Consider the following 20,895-nt stretch of genomic DNA (forward strand, 5'->3'; position numbering starts at 1 on the left):
AAGTAATGTACATAGATCTCCTCACATGAATTTTAGACTTATGAGAACACCTATTAGGAGTGATCCCATATATAAGAAATTTTTAAGATTTTCCAGATAATTTTTCTCAAAACTACTTGTTATTTGAACTCTATTACATCTGAAATCGTAGTAAGTGCAGTTCTTCTAAGTGCTTTGCTTTTCCTTTTTCTCTTTTTCAGATTTCATTGTGACAGTCTAGATAGAGGAAACATTTTTTAGCATTTATTTGAGGTTTTTCTTCTTTTTATCTCCTACTGCTCCAAGGGCAGCTTTACTAGCATTCCCTAGCATCACAAATAGGAATGTTGCTTCTGGACTTAGTTCAGTTTTTCTATTTACTTCAGTTTCATCTTCCCCACTCTTACTAAAAGTCTTTGGATGATCCATTTTATTGGTAGCATTTCAAACTTCAGACCCATGGTTCTACTGTTCCAATCCAAGGCCAGTCACAAAGGTGTCTATACAAACAAATCCTAAAATGTAAATTCTATTTCTGATAAGGATCAATTAAAAGGAATTGGAGTGAAATACTATGGATCAAGGCCAAAGTGGCTTTTGTTTTCCGTTTGAGATTTTTAGAATCCAGTTTACCCTATCAACTCTCTGTGGCTATGTCATCAAAGACCATGGTGATGTTGCCCTGAGATAAAAATCTAGTCTGCAAAAAAGGTGATTGAACAAATGATGTCTTGTAAATCACACATTTCCAACATCCTGTTTACAGCCACGTGAACATTGAGGTTGGTCAATTCTTTCTACAGGTGACTAGGTTTAACTTTGCATGACATAAAACAGCCATGTTCTCATTCTACCTTCCCCTTTTCTTTGCACATGGTTTTTATAATGGTGTCATCCTTGTGAAGACTGTTGGATGAAAGAAGGCACTTTTCTTTATATGTAGTTACATGTTTTACTGAATGGCACCATGCTGACACAGAAACAATGGCTGCCAAGTGATGATGACTTTAAGTAACTGAATATAAATAAAGTTTCCAAAACAGAAATCTTTGATCGGGTTTCTTTGGTGCATTTTATTAACTTCTACATGCAAAATTTTTAGTATAAAAATATTGAAGTTAAAATATATCTTAACATAAGGGATTATTACAATACTCTTTTTGTTGTTGTGTTCATACGGTTCAGGCTTAGAAGGAATTGAGAGTACCTGGCTTCACCTTCTGCATACTTAAATGATCACTAGCTAAACCACTTCATTGACTTAAGTGACAGTTTGCTCTTTTTCCCGTTCATGTTTTACTCATATTTCTACTGCATGATCAGCACTTAGTTCATTTGCTGCCTGACTGTAGAGCAGATAGGAGAAGGATCTGGGTAACACATGTTGATGAAAGTATCTGTATACAACAATTAGTACCTGGCTCTTTTCAGCATTTGACCATTTCATTACGGCAGGAGATGATGCCTATAGCTCAGTTCAGATAGCAAACCATATGCATCAAGTGCCATTTCAGTTGCACTTACACAAGATTCTTTGCGGGTTTTGGAGACCTATGTTCTTGCAATTGCAGAAGGAATGGTCATAAAGGTCAATGAATTCTTCCCTACCTATCTGAAAGATCCATTCACCATCCAAAATTTCCCCTTAGTCAAGAATCTGAATTTTAAGCTGATTCTTCTGTTTAAATTGCAGTAATATTTTCCTACTTACAAAATTATGACTGTTGTTTAAATCCTCTTTTAGAGAGACTTAAAAACTCATCACCACTTATCTCTTCAAGGAAAAGATTGAAACTAGAGAGGTGGTTTGGGATTTTTTTGTTTGTGTTGTTTTTCTGAGATACATGAACTAGAATATGTTGGAAAAGACACCAGTCCCTTCTGGAACTTTAGTCACAATGTAAGCACTAGGAAAACAGTACCACTGCCTTCACAGTAAAGGACTACACAGTCAGTATGGAGCTCAGAACACAAATTATATATATATATATATACACATACACATATATACATATATATACATATATTTTCCAGAAAACTTTGGCACTTCTGATGAAATTCCAGATTGACAAAAAATACAATACTAGTGAGTCTTTCAGTGGTAACTGGCACTCTCCACAAACATTTTTAAAACATCTATTTTAAAGGTTACCATGATTGACTAGGGCTGAGACTGCTCATACTAGGTCAGTTCAAAGTTCCCCCTACCCCACTACTAAGGCTTCCTGGGGGGCAAATAGTGGGGTACAGAGGTCAAAACTGAAGCAGAACCTCTGCTTATTCTATGACTACAAAGATACTGCAGTGCATGTTAGGGCAGGCAGGTGCTTGATTGATCCTGCTTTCTGTTAAACTTGTGAAAGTTTCCCCTTAGTATTTAAAACTGCTCATCCTCTGCTACTTTCTATAGGGTGAATAAATACAAGAAGGACCATATTAATAAATTATGAATCTATAGCCTGTTAAAAAAGTTCTTCCTATGGATTTGACCAAGCTGTTTAGAGCTGCAGTGTGGTTCTACAGTGCAGTGCTGTCATCTGCTCTATTTACCATGTATAGACAAAATTTGCAGAGAAGTCTCTACGTGAATTAAAGTCCTTTTAAAGCAAACCCCATTTGTGCACCAAATCTGCTCCCTCTGGGTAGCTCTGAGCCACATACATGCTGAGGGCATGCAGTCACAGGGATGAGTCTAAATCTATTCTGAATTAAAACTCCAAAATATAAACACACAAAATTCAGGCCTCAACGCAAACCAGCTCAGTCTATTTGACTGCTGATATTGCACCAAATGGTTTGTTAAGGTAGAGATACTCACTGCCTCCAAGCTTCTGATTTCAGTTTATAAGCTCCAGTATGAAAGTGATTTTCGGCTTCTTAAATCTCAGAATTCCCCACACTGGAAGGAAAACATTAGGATTGTGTATGTTGTATCTATCTTTCAACTGTCAGTATTATTATTAAACCATTCAGGGGCACAAATACAACTTTTTATTTAAGACCAAAAGCCAAAGAAGATAAATGGGACTCTTGATGGTAAGTCGTATGTTCAAGTCCTTCCCAATCCCCTTTCAGATTGTTGAATTCACTCTCCATTATTCAGCTTAGATTTGAGCACAAAACATAGTATAATTGTATGGAGGCTAGTAAATTTGTACTTGAACAGAACATTAACTGCAGATATAAAATCTCTGATGGAAACTGGTTAAAGGTAAAATTGATACATAGGAGACACAAAGACACTTGAGAAAAGCAAGAAAGCCAGCAATTTAAAAGGTTACATTTGAACATCTATGAAGTTCTGAGAGAAAAAAGAAATTAGCATTTCTTCTGGAATGCGAAATATTCCTCCATGGGGAAAGGGTGGAAAATGTAGTAACTTAAAAGTATACCAGATTTCAGATCTTTAGAGAAGATCCAAAAACATTGGCAAGAATGGTGGATTACAGGAGGCATTTATTCTTTTTTTTTTTTTTTAAATTCTCTAATACTTACAATTGTTTTACAACTAGGAAGTTATGGATACATTGATTACCAGCTTTCTGAGTGGCATAGTGTGTTGCAGTAACAGCTATAGCACGTTCTCCTTTTTAAAATTAATTAAGCTTTCTTAAACCTAAAGTAATTTATTTCAGGAAAAGGCATATGGTATCTTGTGAAAGGAATCCATACAGATGTTGGAGGAACTGTAGTTGGAACAGTTATATGCAGTTTAACATAGAATATCAATGTCCTGTGGATACTCTCCGATAGCATGAGGACATTTGCATTCCCATTGTTTTGGTTGGTGCTACTTCACGGGGCAATAAAGCAAGAGACATTGCAAGAGAATCTTCACATACCAGGAGGAAAAAAGTATCTACATAAAGGTGACAGTGCAAAAGATCACAAGTAGTGACAGGTTGTTGCAGTCCTCAGTCTCGAATTCCACTAGTAATGGAGAAACAGAGAATGCTAGTAAAACTGAAAAAATGAACAGCAGGTTTCTTGGCACCATTTAAGTTGACTTAAATGGTATCAATGTAAAGCAATTTGCTTATTTTGTTTGTGCTCCGGAGAAAATGTTCAGAAGCAATTCATCCTTCTGTTAAAAATTTGCAATTTAAGATTAATTGTGTAATATAACCAGTGATATTTTTTTTTATTTATAACCTGAACGTGTTAAAGTTTAGAGGCATTTTTCAGACTTTCTTTTCTCAGAAGAACTCATTATATTTTTATCTCCCTTTCCTTTCACCGTATGTTTTATACTGGTTCTTATTCTGTACTTGAAAAAAAGAGAGCATTATAAGGTTCATCAAAGGCAAAAGTTGGATTTGACTGTCATAAATGTGGCCATAATTTCAGAGAGACTAATCTGCAATCACATCTTGTCTCAGTTATGAGCCCATAATGAAAAGAAGTATTAATCTCCTTTATTTGTATAAATGAAGTTTGCAAAAATCATAGCTGTTGTTTTATATCTTTTGGTAAAGCATAAAATACGACAAATGGAAATAAACTCAAATTGAAATATCTGTATTGCTGTAATAGAAAGAACATTTTGCTGTAAGAAAGAACATTTTACTCATAAGTTAATGCCTTGATAATTGTTTAAGGAAGAGAGAGGAAATATCTGCACCAATTCTGTCCAAAGGACATTAACATTTCAGGAGAAGAGCAACTGGCAATCCAGGAAAGAAACTTCTTCATGATAAAATGTCTGTCATTATTTTCAAGAATAAGAAGAGATTTTGAAGTTAAATAAAAACATGGCATAAGCATGCAAGTTAGCATTCTGTTCTGTCCAAAAGATATTTTTTATGAAAGTAGTCTGAAGACTTATAGCTGGCAGGAGGTACAAGTTCCCGACCATGCAGGGTAAGTATGTGTCTACAATTTGGTACTAGCCTTAGGGAGATCTCCATCTAGATTTACAAAGATTTGATTTTGAAAGAATCAAGATATTTTCTTTTGGACCACTTCTGTCTTTATAACTTTCGATGTGTTTATAACTTTGGTTGCTCTCTTTTTTTTGTTCTGTATATTAATTTGTTGTTTTAATGGCATGGCTTTCATTTAGAAAGATTTCAGAATATATGGGTAACATATACTCGTAAGATACACTTCCAAGACATTCCTACAGCACACCAAATTTCCACAGATAATCCATAACATCTGCACAGACGAGTTTGAGAGGCAGTATTGCAATGTCTAAAGGGATCAACCATGTACTGGCAACTATTCTTAGCTAAGAAACTTCTCTTTTCTAAAGCAAGTTACACTTAAGGAGTACACTTGATTCTTGATAGGCCTAATGGAGTTTATAATATAAGTATACAAAAAAAGAAAACTAAGATGAATGAATCTCATAAAAATTATATATTTCAAGTGTGTTGGATATTCTCCAGCTAAGTCAGGGGACAAAGATGCCATATAATACTTCTGAAATTATACAATGCTAGAGAGGAATAACAGTACTTTTCAGCTATATAAAATAATTAGTCGACAACACTAATATGAGTGTTTTATTCTGCAAATATTATTTGATGCATTCTTTTGGATTGCAGTGTTAAAGAGGACATAATAAAACCTATAGTTCTGGGGAAAAATACTAAAGACAAAAGTTGTCTTTTATATTTATTTTATAATTAGTATGAACTAAATATGGGCAAAGAACAGTTTGGCATTCAGGAGATTTAAATTAGACTGTATTGCTGATTTGTCTGTGACAGTCTAATGCATGGGATGAGAGTGGGTTTATAACAATTGCTCTCAGAAAATGACTAAGGATTAAGTCACTTTTAGTTAGGAAACCCTGTACATTGTCTCCCTAGGTATTTTTAGGCTTCTTCTCTTTGATACAAAAGAAAGCACTGAATGTATATGGGGTGAGGCAGATCTATTATCAGAAAAAATGATATTTAAAAGCACCAGATAGTTTGAGTGCCAACACATTTGCATATTCACCTTGCTATCACTTTTTCTAAAGTGCACCTTGTCAAGACTTTCTGTAAGCAGCCCTAATGTTCCCTTAAGTTACCTTAGGAACTCCTCAGTGTAGACAAAGACCACATAAGTAGTTGCTGTTCAACATCCAGGACATAATGTACACGAACACTGAAGCATGAGAGTGAATAGGGATGATAGCTCTAAACTTACTGAACTAATTCTATTAAACCAAATGTACTTCCAGTCTCCCAAGTGGGGAGAGAACAGAAAAATAATAGGCCGCTTCTAATCCCAATGAACAGGGATAAGCATATTCAAAATTTCAGGTCATAAAACCAAAAAAATCAAAAGAGAAAATATTAAATTAGTAGTGGCTTCTCATTGCTTCTGATTGCTTTCAGTCTCAGTAAAACCGCCACTTGGAGAAGTCAACACAAAAGAACAAGAACATATGGGGACAGGGAGAAAAACTCGTGCAAGTCCTAGAGCAAAAAACAGCTCAGACAACAGAAATAATCATTATTATTTGCAGCAGGTTTCCCAGGAGCGTCAGACTCTAAAGCAGATGAATCTGGAAAAGTGACAGTAGCAAATGGCCTGCAAAAATGCTAGTGACAGGAGGTCTTCCAGGCTGGTGTCTAAATGTTGGCTGATGCTATATCAAAATAAACCATATGCAACAACAATTTCTATTTCAGTGTGCTAACAACCCAGAAAGCCAATTGAATCAGGGGCTGCATCAAAAGAAGCATGGCCAACAGGTCGAAGGAGGTGATTCTCCCCCTCTCTACTCTGCTCTTGTGAGCAGAGTACCTGGAATATTGCGTACAGTTCTGCTGTCTCCAGCATAAGAAGAACATAGAACTGTCGGAGCAAGTCCAGTGGAGGGCCACAAAGTAGATAAGAGGACTGGATCACCTCCCCTTCAAAGACAGGTCGAGAAAATCGGAGTTGTTCAACCTGAAAAAGAGGAGGTTGCGTGGAGACCTGATAGCAACCTTCCAGTATCTGAAGAGGGCCTACGGGGAAGCCGGGGAGGGACCCTTTGTCAGGAACTGTAGTGATAGGACAAGGAGTAATGGGCACAAATTGAAAGAGGGGAAATTTAGATTAGATATTAGGAAGAAATTTTTCACTGTGAGGGTGGTTAGACACTGGAACAAATAGCCCAGGGAGGTTGTGGATGTCCCAACCCTGGCAGTGTTCAAAGCCGGGTTGCATAAGGCCTTGAGCAACCTGGTCTAGTGGGAGGTGTCCCTGCCCATGGCAGAGAGGGTTGGGACTAGATGATCTTTAAGGTCTATTTCAACTCCTTAACATTCTATGATTCTATGATTCTAAAACTGTAGCGTAAACCTTTTGCATATACATAAGTCTTACCTAATCTCATGTACCAGTACTGAGCTCATAATTTCTTGAATCTCCACCATTTCTTGTTCTTTTTTATCTCTGTGGGCAAATCTCCCCTTCACACTCCCCCCAGATGAGAACTGAGGCAAGCCCTGCAGTGGAGCCCTGTCACTATCACTTTTTGATCATAGACACTCAAAGGATATTTAAAAAGCAGTCTAAAATCATATTGTATATGAGAACTACTGCTCTGGATCAGACCCAACCTTGAGTAAGAATAAGTAATATGTAGAGCATTACTCCCCAACTATAATTCCAGTTTATAAGTCTCACCAGTTTAGAAACTTTGTGAAATAGCCCTTGCATCTGGTGAGGAGTGCTTCCATTAATTTGCTTCTCCGTTCTTGAAAGAGTTTGTGTTTTTGCTCTCAGTCACATCCCAACACACTGATCTTACCAGCGTTGACAGGAGGTCAATAGGAAATTCTAGGTACAGAAGCACATTATAGTATCCAGCAGCATTCAGATATAACTATGTACTGTGATTTGTTCTCTCCCAGTACCCAAAAATCCATTTAAAAAACCCTAAACCAACAACTTAAAACCAAACATAACAACACTTTCACACATCCCCCACACCCCTGCCAATTTCTTTTCTTCTTGAAAACCATGACAGTATAAATTATTTACAAGTTAAATGGCTCAATCCACTCACTTCCAAATCACTTCTTTTGTCTGTCTTTTTGTCTCCTTGATATGTAGGCTAAACCACAACTGGTTTGTGGTCTTGAAAGAATCTCCAGGTGCAAGAAAAAAAATAAAATTATGGTTCAAATGTTCTTTCTGGTCCCCATACAAGAGGAGGATAAAATGAACTTTGCTTACACTTGGGAAAGTAGACAATATACCTTTAACAGACTCCCTCAGGGTTATAGACATTCACCTATAATTGCTCTTGCTGTGCTTGCTGAACTTTTACAGACAGTTTCACTCCCTCAAGATGTGAAATTATATAAATGCATGATGATATTCTAAATGGAGGAGATTCCCCTGAAAAGGTAGGGGAAGAACCAACAGCAACATGACAAGTGCTACATAAAGCAGAAGTCGAGATTTCACCTGAGAAGTGTCAGGGTAGAGAAGTAAAGTACTTGGTGGACAGTGCAGGCAGTACAGTGATTCTTCCAGGGGCCTTCAGAAAAAATTGAACTGCAGATGCCCTGATGTAGAAAGAATTGCAACAGTTAATGGGAACTTTAGGATATTGAAGGAAACACAGGTCCGGATTTTCTACCACTGCTCACCCACTGTGTTTGCTTTTACAAAAGGGAAAAGCATTGAATAGGGACTCAGAACACAAGTCAAAACCCTAAAACAAGAATTGAAAAACTCTTAGTCACTGGAGCCAGTACATCCCTGTGACCCTTTTACGGCAAAATAGGGTTTGCTGAACATGGTACTTACTGTGATCTATTTAAAACTGGCCCTGATGGACCAAAGCGATCTTCATTGTTCAGCCTGACTGCATTTAAAGAGACAGATCAGAGATATTAACAGTGGGGAAAGAGACTTAATCTGAACAGTAAAACAATTGAACCACTGAGAGGCAACCTGTCTGGACAAAACCCACTGTGTCTTGCACTGTTTTCTCGTTCCAGAAATGATACTGGGAATGATGCCAGCACACCTCTACTAGAGATTGGGTTAATCCATTGAGGAATTGCTTATCCTTCTTTGAGGAACAATCACTGCCAGCATGAACCAAATTGGTTCACTCATCAACAAGCTTGACCCACAGGGTAAAGATCCTCACTGCTTTTATTTATGCTAATAAATATGGTAACTACAGCATATTCTGCACCGTAAATGCTTCCCTGTTGTGGATACAATCTACTGTAAAAGCAATTATAAGGGAAAGTGATGAGAGCATCTTAACTATTGAAATTCAAACTGTAATCTGGGATAATGCAACTAAATTTGAAAGGGAATTCCAATGTTGGTGGCATTTAATTAATTTCACAAATGACCCTACTGACAATAAAATCACAGCTTCTGTTTTGACAATATGCAATGCTTCAGTATACACCATATACCCAACCATTGCACTGGGATTAAATCACAATGGAACTATAGCCAATAGAACACAGAGTACAAGCCTAACAAAATGGGAACCAATGTTAAATTGTCGATATTGATGCATGTGTTGTACGGGAAAAGCAAGGATTTATTTGTGAAAGTAATACCATCAAGGACCAAGACATTCATCTTTGACACCGAACAAAATGTTTGTCATTTTGAAATACAACCTGATGAAACTCCTGAAATTGTACTCGTATATGTTGGAAATAGATGTGTTTGTATGAGAACTATTTGTAATGCTATACTTATAGACAACACCACTGTAGAGACAAGCAATCACTCAAATATCTGTAATTTTACCAAAATTGTGGGATGCAACTTTAACTATTCAGCTCCTGTCACAACCTACAAATTGTTACAATCTAGCTGCACATCATATAAAGATTTACTGCCTACCCCCATTGGAACAAATTTTACATTGGTAAAGAAACCACTGCAACAGAAGACCTGTGTCAACTGCTAGAATGTGTCCAAAACAATGGACACAAAAGTCTAATCACTGCTCATCATGACACAAGAGAAGAGATACTATATCCTAGAAAAAGTGAAGAAGGATGGGTGTCACCCCTGGTGGGACACCTTATTTGTATGGTCACCAACAGCAACAATAATTGTAAATCCAGTGCTGCGCCCCATACTAATGTTGCTAATTTTTATTGTATTATGCTTGTTAGTGCGTATTATTCTGTATGTTAAAATGTGGAGAATAGCTAGATATGTGACACAGTTGCAAAGACCTCCTCCTTGCATACATAATACTACTCAATCCCATTTAACAGAACCTAAATAATTAGGTAACAAAAACAAATTCCCTCAAATTATCATTGGAATAGGACATTAATTGTTTATAGGAACAGAGTCAAGAGGCAATCACACTGCCACTCTGTGGAGCAAGGTGGATCGGCTTTCGACACAGAGTGGACTGTGGGAGGGCATCCCCTCCCCAGTTTTAGGGCCTCGTCTATAATCTCAGGAGTTCCTGTTAAGTCTTGACCAAATCAGTTGGATGCTGAAGCATCCTTTGACTGTGTGTTTGTGTCAGGGATATCTGTTGCCTGACCAAGGTGGGGAACTAGAGATAATCAGTTATGCACTGACAACCTTGGAACATTGCTTATTTGAATTGTAGGCCACGTGGAAAAAAACAATTGTTATTGGACTTCGGAAAAAAAAACCTTCAGTAGTTACCAACTCTGATTATGATCAGGATGGAAATCCATGGATGACTAAGGCAAATCATTTTACCACCCTATAAATGGTGGTCCTAAGTGAAGCCCTTTGAACTCTTCTGCATCACAGACCTCTCTGCCAATATCTCCCTCTGAGAGGGATGCCTCTCAGAGCTCACAGACTCTCAAGTGTGTGATAATCAGAGAGCCATCATCAAAACCTGTCAATGGGACCTGGGCTAATAACCCCACTACTCAAGGCTCAGTCCTTACCCACTGAGAAATGCCATTGAATTTGATGCATTTTACTGAACTCAAGGGGAATTTTAAACACATATTTCTTTATGCATTTAGATGTACAAATCTCTATATCCATGTGTGATTGTGGATTGATTTAAATACCCTCTAGCAAGTATAATATGACTGTTTCCATTAAGTCACTGTTGCAATTGTAGTAAACTCTATCAAATCACTTCATAAATGTTAAATTAGTCAATGATTAACGATTAGCTGCTGTTAAACCCTTTTGCACCCTTAGACTTTTGCAACCCTGGTTTCCAGGTAAATCATTCTAAATTGCTTGTAACTTGATTTCCATTTTCCTTTGTATGTTTCATCATGTAATAAGTAATAGAGTGAACCTTGCCATAGAATGTTAAAGTAGCACTTTCACGAATTTATAGCAAGACCTTCTTTGACCAATACCTTTGACAATGATTCTTTAAGAGGCCTAAAGTGTTCACTCATGAAGGAGAGGAGAGAGAGGCTCCTGAGTTTAAGTTAATCATGCTTGTAATCCCTTACTGTAAAACACTGTCCGGAGCCAGGGAATTTCAATTCTTTTCATAGCAAAAGAATAATTAACACTGGACCTTACTTTTTTAATTTTTGTAAAGTCTACATTTACACAATCTACCTTGAAGCTAATTGACTTGGTCAATGGAATTAAATAAGCATTAGTAAGATGTAACTAATCTGATGCGTTTTGGACATCACTTGTGCTTACTCCAAAGGATATCCAGATCAATCGATCAGAAGAAACTACCTACATTACAGATTCCTTAAATTGTTCAGATGACTTTTACCCCTTTTTTGGATCCTGTAGGACTTGACTTCACTGTATAGCAGAGACTGTTCTGGGTGCAGATGTATAGTCACAGATGAGGCCGGTAATAAAACCAACTAACTGCTCTCAAATAAAGTTGAGGCATTCCTGCTAGAGGTAGCAATTAAGTGCTATTTCAAAGACTACAATAGTTTCTGTAAAAGGCCTGAAGATCCCCTACACTTTTCAGTGCCTAAATTCTTGTACCAGATTCTACTGTAGCAGGCTTTTTTTAGGTTTTATGAGGTTTTTTTTTAATTTGGGTTTTTTTTGTTGTGTATTACACCTTCTTTTCAATTTGGTGTCACAAATGGTCAACTACAAGAGAGAATTATATTTGGCAATGTGTCAATATATTGCAGGCAAAGTACTCAGAGGTTAATGATTTGGCTCTTTCTCCATCCCATTGTCTTCTGAGACTATTCTACAAGCATGGATTTTGTTATTTAAGCCCAGCCATGAAAAAAACTATATTTCTTAGCTGTAAGAACCAAGCTGAAGAATATAAAAATCCTTCAGTAACATGTGTTTTTCCTGCTATTAGGCAAAATTCTATTTTTTATTATTTTAATTTTAATATGTAATAAAGATTAGAAAATTGTATTCTCATACTCTAAAATTGGCACAGCTAGAGTTTGCTGTATATTCTAAAGAAGACAGAGCTGCCTCATTTGGTTTTAAAATGGACACATTAAATATAGCATATGTAGGGAAGAATTAACTAACTGTAGCAGAATGTTTTTCTCAACTGCTTCTCTCTGCTGGAAATCCCACTATCATACTTGAAATCTAAGATAATGAGAAAGCCTCTAAACTGAAAAAGCACTACCTTTAATCATTTCAATCCAAGTATCATACACAATTTTATAAAACAGAACAGCCTTCCTTATCCCAAATTCAGACTGAAATATTTTCAAATTTTAAGATATTATTTTGTTTCAGATCCTTACAATGCACTGCTACCCACACTGGCATTTGAGTAACAGCAAACAGACTCTCACTGCGCTCAGGACACAATAGTGACTATGAATGTACAACATCCCACTGAAAAAAGCTGGAGGGGTAAGATGTAGAGTGTGCACTGAGGTGTGACAACAATCAGCACAGAATTCCAGCAATAGGAAATGTAAAGATCACACAGATGTACACAGTAACAGAATCTAATCTGAAATAGCTGGGGTAAGCAAGAAATACTGCCAACTCCAGTAAGAGTTCACTTAGTTGAGAGGAATTTCATTCAGCTGCAAGCCCATGATACCCCAGTAGTGCAGTAGTGGTGACCTTCCTTCGGCTTATGTCACCATGGGGCCCCGGGGACAAGTACAGACAGTATAGGAGTATAGGATTTTCCATGTGTGCTATTTACAGTGCCTGACAATAGACATTTAAAGATTTTGTTCCTGGTTCAAAAAAAAAACCAACAAACTACATTCCTTCTGTTGTTATTATTAGTAAATATCTGCTTCTTGGGGAAAATGTAACCTTTTCGAGTTCATGTCCAAGATGGCATAAACCTTTGTTGGGACATGTCCCTCTCTTATCCCTAAATATATAGCACTTCTGGATGCTAAACTTCTAGATAGACAAAACTAGAAAACTGAATCCTGTTGAGTTTGAGGAGATAAAGCAGGGAAGCAGAAGATGGGATGGAAGAGAGAAGGAGGTTTCTCATTAATGTTTCTGTTCTTTTCCTCCACTATCTAATACTCAACTAGTAAAGATTAGTATTCATTCCAGTTAATAGCACATGCAGCACATGAAATAAATAGTATCTTATTTAAAACAACCCCGTAAACATATTGAGAAACGTTAATATATCAAGATGAAAAAAAAATGAGGAAACTCTGCATGCCTGAAAAACCTGGAAGCCACTTCACTTGTGAGTCAATTGGCTGCAAGTAAAAATAACTTTCAAAATCTAGTACTGCTCCACATTTTGTACTACAGTGTGACAAAATGGAAAAGGGAGTGTATATGAATAATGCAGATGAGGTTTCTGAGTAAATCCAAGGCATTCAGCACACCTCCCCACCTCTCCACTGAGGAAGCATGTCAGGAGTTTGGCTGCCATAGTGGGATATGGACTGGAAATTTATTTATATGCAAAGTAGATCAACCTAACTTCCCAGCACATATTAAATTAAATATAAACTGCTTTGAAAGTAGGTGAAAAAGGTAAAGAATGCCTGATGTGCTAGTCTTCATTGATGGATGGGAAGGGTATACCTTTTGTTGCTTGATGGCATAATAACTTTTTTCTAAAAAAAACCTTTTTTTTGTCATGAAAGGGACAGTGTTTATAAAAGTTTGGTTTGACACTATATTTGTGGAAACTGCGTTACTGAACTTAATTATTCCCTTATTATGAAGTTAGGCAAAACTATGTTTTCTCATTGTTTTGGTTGGGATAGAGTTGACCTTCTTTTTAGCAACCCATAGGTTACTTTGGTTTGAATTTGTGCCGAAATCTGTTGATAACACAGGGTTGTTTTAGTCACTGCTGAGCAGTGCCCACGCAGTGTCAAGACCTCCTCTGTTTCTTGCACCACCCCACCAGTGAACAGGTTGGGGGTGCACAAGAAGTTGAGAGGGGACACAGCTGAGACAGCTGACCCCAGCTGACCCAAGGGGCATCCCAGACCATACAGAGCTCAGGCTCAGCAATAAAATCTGCGGAGACAAGAAAGAAGGGGAGTATTCAGAGATATGGGATTGTCTTTTCAAGCCACTGTTATATGTTACAGAGGCAGAAATTTTACATCCAAACGTGTTACGGAGGGAAATTCCTTGTGTGAATGTATCCAAGATTTTGATGGGTAGATTTTTTGCAGTCAGTTGTGTGCAGAACATTCAAACATGACTTCATATAAATTCACATAATTATGTAATAATATCCAAATCTAGGGGAATTACTGTTGAATTGCACAACAAATGTTAAATAGGATCAGATATTTATGCAATAATTAGTCTTTTTAAATTAAGAAAATACAATAAGGAAACTTTAATTAACATAAAAATTAAAATAATAATAATTTAACTTAAGGATAAAAGATATAACGGGCATATCTGAATATATTGTATGTACAGGACTTGGATTATGTGCTGTTTTTCACATTAAATTCTTTAGAGAGAGCAGCATTATAATGCAAGTATAAAACAAAGAGGAAAGTTAATAACATTTGTGCAGTATATTCTTTTAGAAGAAAGTGTATGAGCTATTTCAAACCATGTTGGCAGTTTGCTAGTTATGCCTTCTGGAAGTAGTCCCATAAAATGACTGCAAGCTACCCTCTAAATTACAATGTAATTTTCTTATTTTAGTGGAAGGTAAGCACTTGGAATGCCATCTTGTTTATTGCAAATAGGGAATACTACATTTGCTCAATGGAAAATTTTAATCAATTAAGTGAAGTTTGTAGATTCAATTTAACCTCTGTTAGAAGTCTGTTTTAAATACTGTACTGCAGAGTATGCTTCAGTTTAACTGATTAAAATGACCTGTCTGCAGAATTATCATTATTGCACATGTGAAGTTACTGCATAAAAATTTTTGTACACTGTAATATCAACCCTGCCTACTGGATGTATTTTAGCCAGTTACAAGAGAACATTCCAGAGTATAAAAAAATAGACTCCCATAAATGAGAAATACTCTCCTCAGACCCAACACATCTTCCATCTAGTTTGGGTTGTTTTGTCTGGGTGGGGGGTAGAGCAGGGATCTGTCTGTCCAATTCCTCAGTTGGTGTACATTTGAGTATTCACTTCTCTATGATGTGTCTAAGATATGTTGGACCTACAGTACTTGTATGACACTAATTATTATGAATAATTTTTCATTTACAGTTAGTCCAATATATTCACCAAGGCAAACTTAATGAGCATGGTAAGATCACTCTCTTTTGAGTGTAAACAACACCTACAAATCTCCCCAGATATGTGAAAGCCCCCTTCACTATAGGGCCCTCTTTGTTTTATGCACGCTTTGTACATAAGAAGTAGGTCTTCTTTGTCCTAGAGAAAGCTCATTATATATGTGTTATTCTATTTATGTATATAAGATCAAGGCAGAAATACTGCATTCCTGTCTGGAGGAGATGAATCATTACTCTGGGCAGTAATGTTCGGTCCACTGTAAGTGGACCACAAAAAGTGCCATTATCCACTTTTAGCACTAAAGCCCAGAGTGTAGGAAAGGTTACCCTGTAAAAGGGATGTCCTAGTGGCTTCACTGAGTGGCACTCAGGATGCTACAGTGGCTTCAGTAACCCTGGGTAAGCTGGGTTATAAATTCTCACAGGGCTTTCTTAGCGAGCAGAGGTCAAACATTACCCTGCACAAAGATGTGCCAGAGAGGAATACAGGTGGGTAAATAATGAATTAATACTCAAGTCTGTACAATTATTTCAGTCACAACCATAATACATGTGAGAACTACATGTCTTACAAATTCAGACATTATTTCACTTACTAGTGCTAAAAAAGAATGAGGTTGCAAAATAGTATTCCTGAGAACTGGATTCTGTTACACACATTGGACGTGCAGTGCCAATGTCTTCAAAAGAGGAAGGAAAGGAAAAGAATGTAACAAAGGAAACGTGCAAAGGAAAATAACATTCACTGTGAGAAACAACAACAGAATGTAAAACTCGGACATTTTACGGGTTTTTATCCATAATGAGCCGTTATGATCATCCAAATTTCATTTCCAGCAAAACAACCCCAAAGATGTTGACAACTAATTCCTTCATTGAGCCCACAACTCTGGTGGACTTTGAGTATATCTTTTAAAATGACAGCTAATCTTAATTTAAAGACTTTAAATGGTGGAAGATGCACCACAACCCCCAGAAAATTGTTGCACAGTTTAATTACGTTTTATTGCTGAAGAAGTCTACCTCATTTTGACTTTGAATTTATTAAACTTCTAGTTCCAGCCACTGGGTCTCATTCTCCATTCATCTATAACATTAAAGAGTCTTCTACCACTGGAAAACTTTCCTCATGTGGGCAGCTGCAGACTACAAACAATTCACCTCTTAACCTTCTTTTTGTTTAGTTAAAAAGATTAACTTTTTTTTTTAGTCTTTTACAGTTGACACAGGTTTTTCAACCCTACACTATTCTTTGAGTTCTTTTCTAAATCATTTCCAAACTGCTGACATCTGTTTTATACTCTTTAAATGAGAACTGCACAAAGAATTTCAATAAGTTCTTCTTAATATCATGGATAGCACTAATCATCTTACAACTGCTTGTTAGTCTCACCTTTATTAAAACAAAGTCCATGTATGGCTTCAGAGCCACAAAATCTCTTTGTAACCTCAAGTTCAGATGTTTGTGCCCTGTGACCTCCAACTGCTCTATGGGAACTGCTAAAAGTTCTTTTGAAATCTTTAATTTTAGATAGAGATTTCTTTAAGCAATAATTCTAAACTTTCAGACAGATTAACCAATGCCTATATATATATGTATGTATACATGTAATATAAAACCATTATACATGGAAAAAGCCATCTACTGTTATGCATGTATTATCCCAGGAATAAAACCATTCATGAGCTGATTAGGCAACAATTTAGTGCTAGATATTAATATTTTTATTGATTATAATATGATTGCTTAATTGTCTAGGAAAAAATCAAATTATTATAAATCATTGCTTAATAGAAACAGTTTCTGCTTGGATAATGTGAAAGCTAAAATCAAGGGGTTTAGCTCTTAGCCATTAAAGGCAAAAAGAACTCCAATGCTTACTAAGATAGACATTGAAGGATTTGCTGAATGGGTCTGGTAAAAAGAGATTTTAAATTAAAAATGCCAGTCCAAGAAATCTGTTTGTGATATTAAATATCTTCTCTGTATCTAGAGCCTTTCCATTTACACTCAAACTGAAAGAAAGCATTACTTCTCCTCCAAGTGAGTAAGAAAGCCAAAAGGAAAGTAGATATTTTCAACTTTCCTCTTATAACATTTTTACCACCCCTGCTTTGGTCCCCCAAGCAACAGAGAGATATTTGTTACTGTGGTTCGGTGGTTACTCATGGCAGGGGATTTTTTAGAGCAGAGTTTATGTCTTCACAGAATTTTTGATGATTTATTCTACAAGACAACTTAAATATGAGTTAAAGTTTGAATCAGTGCCTGAATAAATTTTGTTCCAATGAAAACAATTTTAAACATGATTTTATAGTTCAAAATCTAGTGATAAAGAAACATTGTTCTTGTCCATTTTCCTGATGACTAGACTAATCCTTTTCTCAGCATACTAAGGATTTCCTTCTTGTGAGTGAGAATCCAGGGAACATATTTTCCTTTGTATCATACTTCTGCCTAATTCCTTCTCACTCTGCAGCACTATGTCTTTTGAGGGATGGAAAAGGGCAGTTAGGTTCTGCTGCAGATTCCTTATGAACACACACTCCACAAAAGAGTCACTAGGAAAACATTATTACTTTCCTATTCCTGCTTTCCTTATTATTGTAGACATCCAAGGAGAACCTACAGGTTAGAAAATCCAGGCTCGTGCAGATCCATCCTTCACACCAGTCCATAGAAAGCAATATTAAGGTTGTTCTGCAGCTAGTATTTCTTCAATGTAACTGCTGACATTTTGATACTCTGAGATAACCTGTAATTTTCACACAGGTAAGAGAAGCTGCTGCACATCTAGTGACTAGTGACATTTGGTAGATGAGCTGTATTTTTTTTTTCTGCTTCTAAAGAAATTACTAGAAATTTCTTCAATGCCACAAAAATGGGGCTATTTTCCTTTCTTTCCCCATGACTTTTGGCAATTATTTAGAAAGAAATTTAGCTGCTTTCTCAACAGTTAGGAAAGCTGTGTGAAACTGAATTTCTCAGTTACTGGAAAGAGTGAATTCAGTTTTTCTTTATTTTACTTTTTTTTCTGGTGTTCTGCTTGCGCATGTTGAGGACTTCTGTGGAAGCTAAATTCTAGCAGATCCTAAAACTCAAATAAGATTGACAAATTTTGCTTGTCTTTGCATATGAAACTCTGAACTCCTCACAGAATTGCAAATATCATCTTAGTACACAGCTCAGACGCTTTTTAGAGCAGAGTCAAATCTGAATGCATTCCTAGAGGCTGTGTAGCCCTCCAGCATCCCTGTAACTCTGGGAAATTACACTTGGTCTAAAGTTTTGCATGGTGCTAACAGGTAACCCTTTTCATAGAAAAAGATGAACTTGCAACACTGAAGAATATTAAGGTACTCCCCATGGGGCTTATTTTGCATATATGAATTGCAGTCAATGGTACAAATCATAATTATAAGCAATGTTGTTGTTAGAAAGATATCTTGATCTTTGGTCTAGGAACAGAAAACAAAAGCATTTCTATTAAGAAACATGTAGAACCACACAATGAATTCCAAGTGCAAATATTTGCTGTTATTTGTAAGGATTACTTATCAAAACATCACAGGATGCTCATCTGTTTCATTGTCCCTGAACAGACTGAGTGCAAGTTCTGCACTGCTCCATGTTGAGATATAAATAATTCCTGTCAGGCTCAGAATAAAGTTTTGTAAGCCTTCTGAGCACCTGTATTACATGGAAGATTGACTTCACCTGCTGTCCATCATTATGGTCTCTGGAATAAATTTCAAAATGTTGCTAGACCTTGCTTCATGTCTTTAATGGACTATGTGTTATTTTGGTGGAAGTGTGTTTGTTCACACTTTTTTCCAAGCTGATCTTTTTAGGCTAAATTTCTAATCTTCTTAAAAATATTAAATCTCAATATAAATTTTATTATTTCTTTGTATGAATATTGCCATATATTAATTCTCTCTCCTATTTTAGGTATCATCAATAAAAACCATTCATGTAAGAATCATTCCAGTTTCCAAAGCAAAAGTTAATATATTAATCAAAATGGATAATAAATTTTTTCCTGTGGAAAGCTGCTTGACACTTCTAGTCAACAAAATACTATTTATTCTAATTATTAACTTAGGAAAAATGAAGTTATAATATAGCTAAATTATATAAATAAATTAACTTGGACTTCTGAACAATGTAATTTGTTGATATTTCCTGTACAGAATCTTACCCTCCATAAAACAACCAGCATCCATTGTCAGGAAAGAGAAAGGCAAAAACATTTGTGAGAGTACCACAATTAGCTATTTACAGTTACTATGGAAACAAAGCAGAATCAAATAAGCGTCAGAGCTCGTGTGATTATACTTCTGTTCATTTGACAGGCTATTGAATCATAGACCTGGTTTTAATAGCATTTTCTTTCAAATATTAATAAAATTTGGTGTTATGGATTTTACATTCAGGTGTACCACGTTTGATGATAATAAGTAGAGACATAGGAAGGCTTAAATTATTCTAACCTATGTGCAATGTAGAAAGTTTTACTTGTCTAAAAGAACAATTTTCAAAGTAGGCTTTAGAATAGAAAATGTTGCTGCTCATTGCCAGGTGTCCTCTGCTGCAAAAAACCCGAACAAAATCAGAACAAAAACCACCCCCAAAAAACCCAACCCTTGTTTTTCCAATTCGTGATTATGATTTTGCTGTCATGACAAAAAGCTATTTGTGTAGACCTTTTTAGGCTGTGTGGATTAATGTAACTGGTAAGAAGCAGGAAGCTTCTCAAGTTATGCTGAATCTGAAGAATATTTATATGAAAGGAAGAACTAAATCAAAATGTTTTATCCATTTTAGATTCTTTTTGCTAATAATCCTGGTCGATGGCAAGTTGAATATGAGTCAGCAGTGTCCTGGCAGCCAGGAGGGCCAATTGTGTCCTGGGGGGCATCAGGCAAAGCATCTCCAGCTGGTTGAGGGAGGGGATTGTCCTGCTCTACTCTGCACTGGGGTAGCCTCCCCTTAAATATTGTGGCAGTTTTGGGCACCACAATATAAGAAAGGTACGAAGCCATTACAGAGTACCCAGAGGAGGGCAAGGAAGATGGTGAAGGGCCTTGAGGGGAAGCCGAACGAGGAACAGCTGAGCACACGTTGTCTTTTCAGCCTGGAGAAGAGGAGACTGAGAGGAGACCTCATTGCAGTTACAACTTCCTTCTGAGGGGAAGGGGAGAGGCAGACACCAATTTCTTCTCTGTGGTGACCAGTGAGAGGACCTGAGGGAGGGGAAGTTTAGGCTGCGCATCAGGAAAATGTTCTTCACCCAGGGGGTGGTTGGGCACTGGAACAGGATCCCCAGGGAAGTGGTCACAGCAC

The 20,895-nt window shown here is 36.7% G+C and overlaps 1 protein-coding gene across 2 annotated transcripts in view; it reads right to left on the minus strand.

Annotated features, from left to right (window-relative positions):
* The window catches only part of IL1RAPL1 (interleukin 1 receptor accessory protein like 1), a 690,660-nt gene that overhangs the window by 79,922 nt on the left and 589,843 nt on the right, over nucleotides 1-20,895 (minus strand). The window lies entirely within an intron of this gene.

Source organism: Manacus candei, unplaced genomic scaffold (genome assembly GCF_025592945.1).
Source record: "Manacus candei isolate 608988 ecotype Guabito, Panama unplaced genomic scaffold, ASM2559294v1 h1tg000041l, whole genome shotgun sequence".
NCBI classification, from domain to species: domain Eukaryota; kingdom Metazoa; phylum Chordata; class Aves; order Passeriformes; family Pipridae; genus Manacus; species Manacus candei.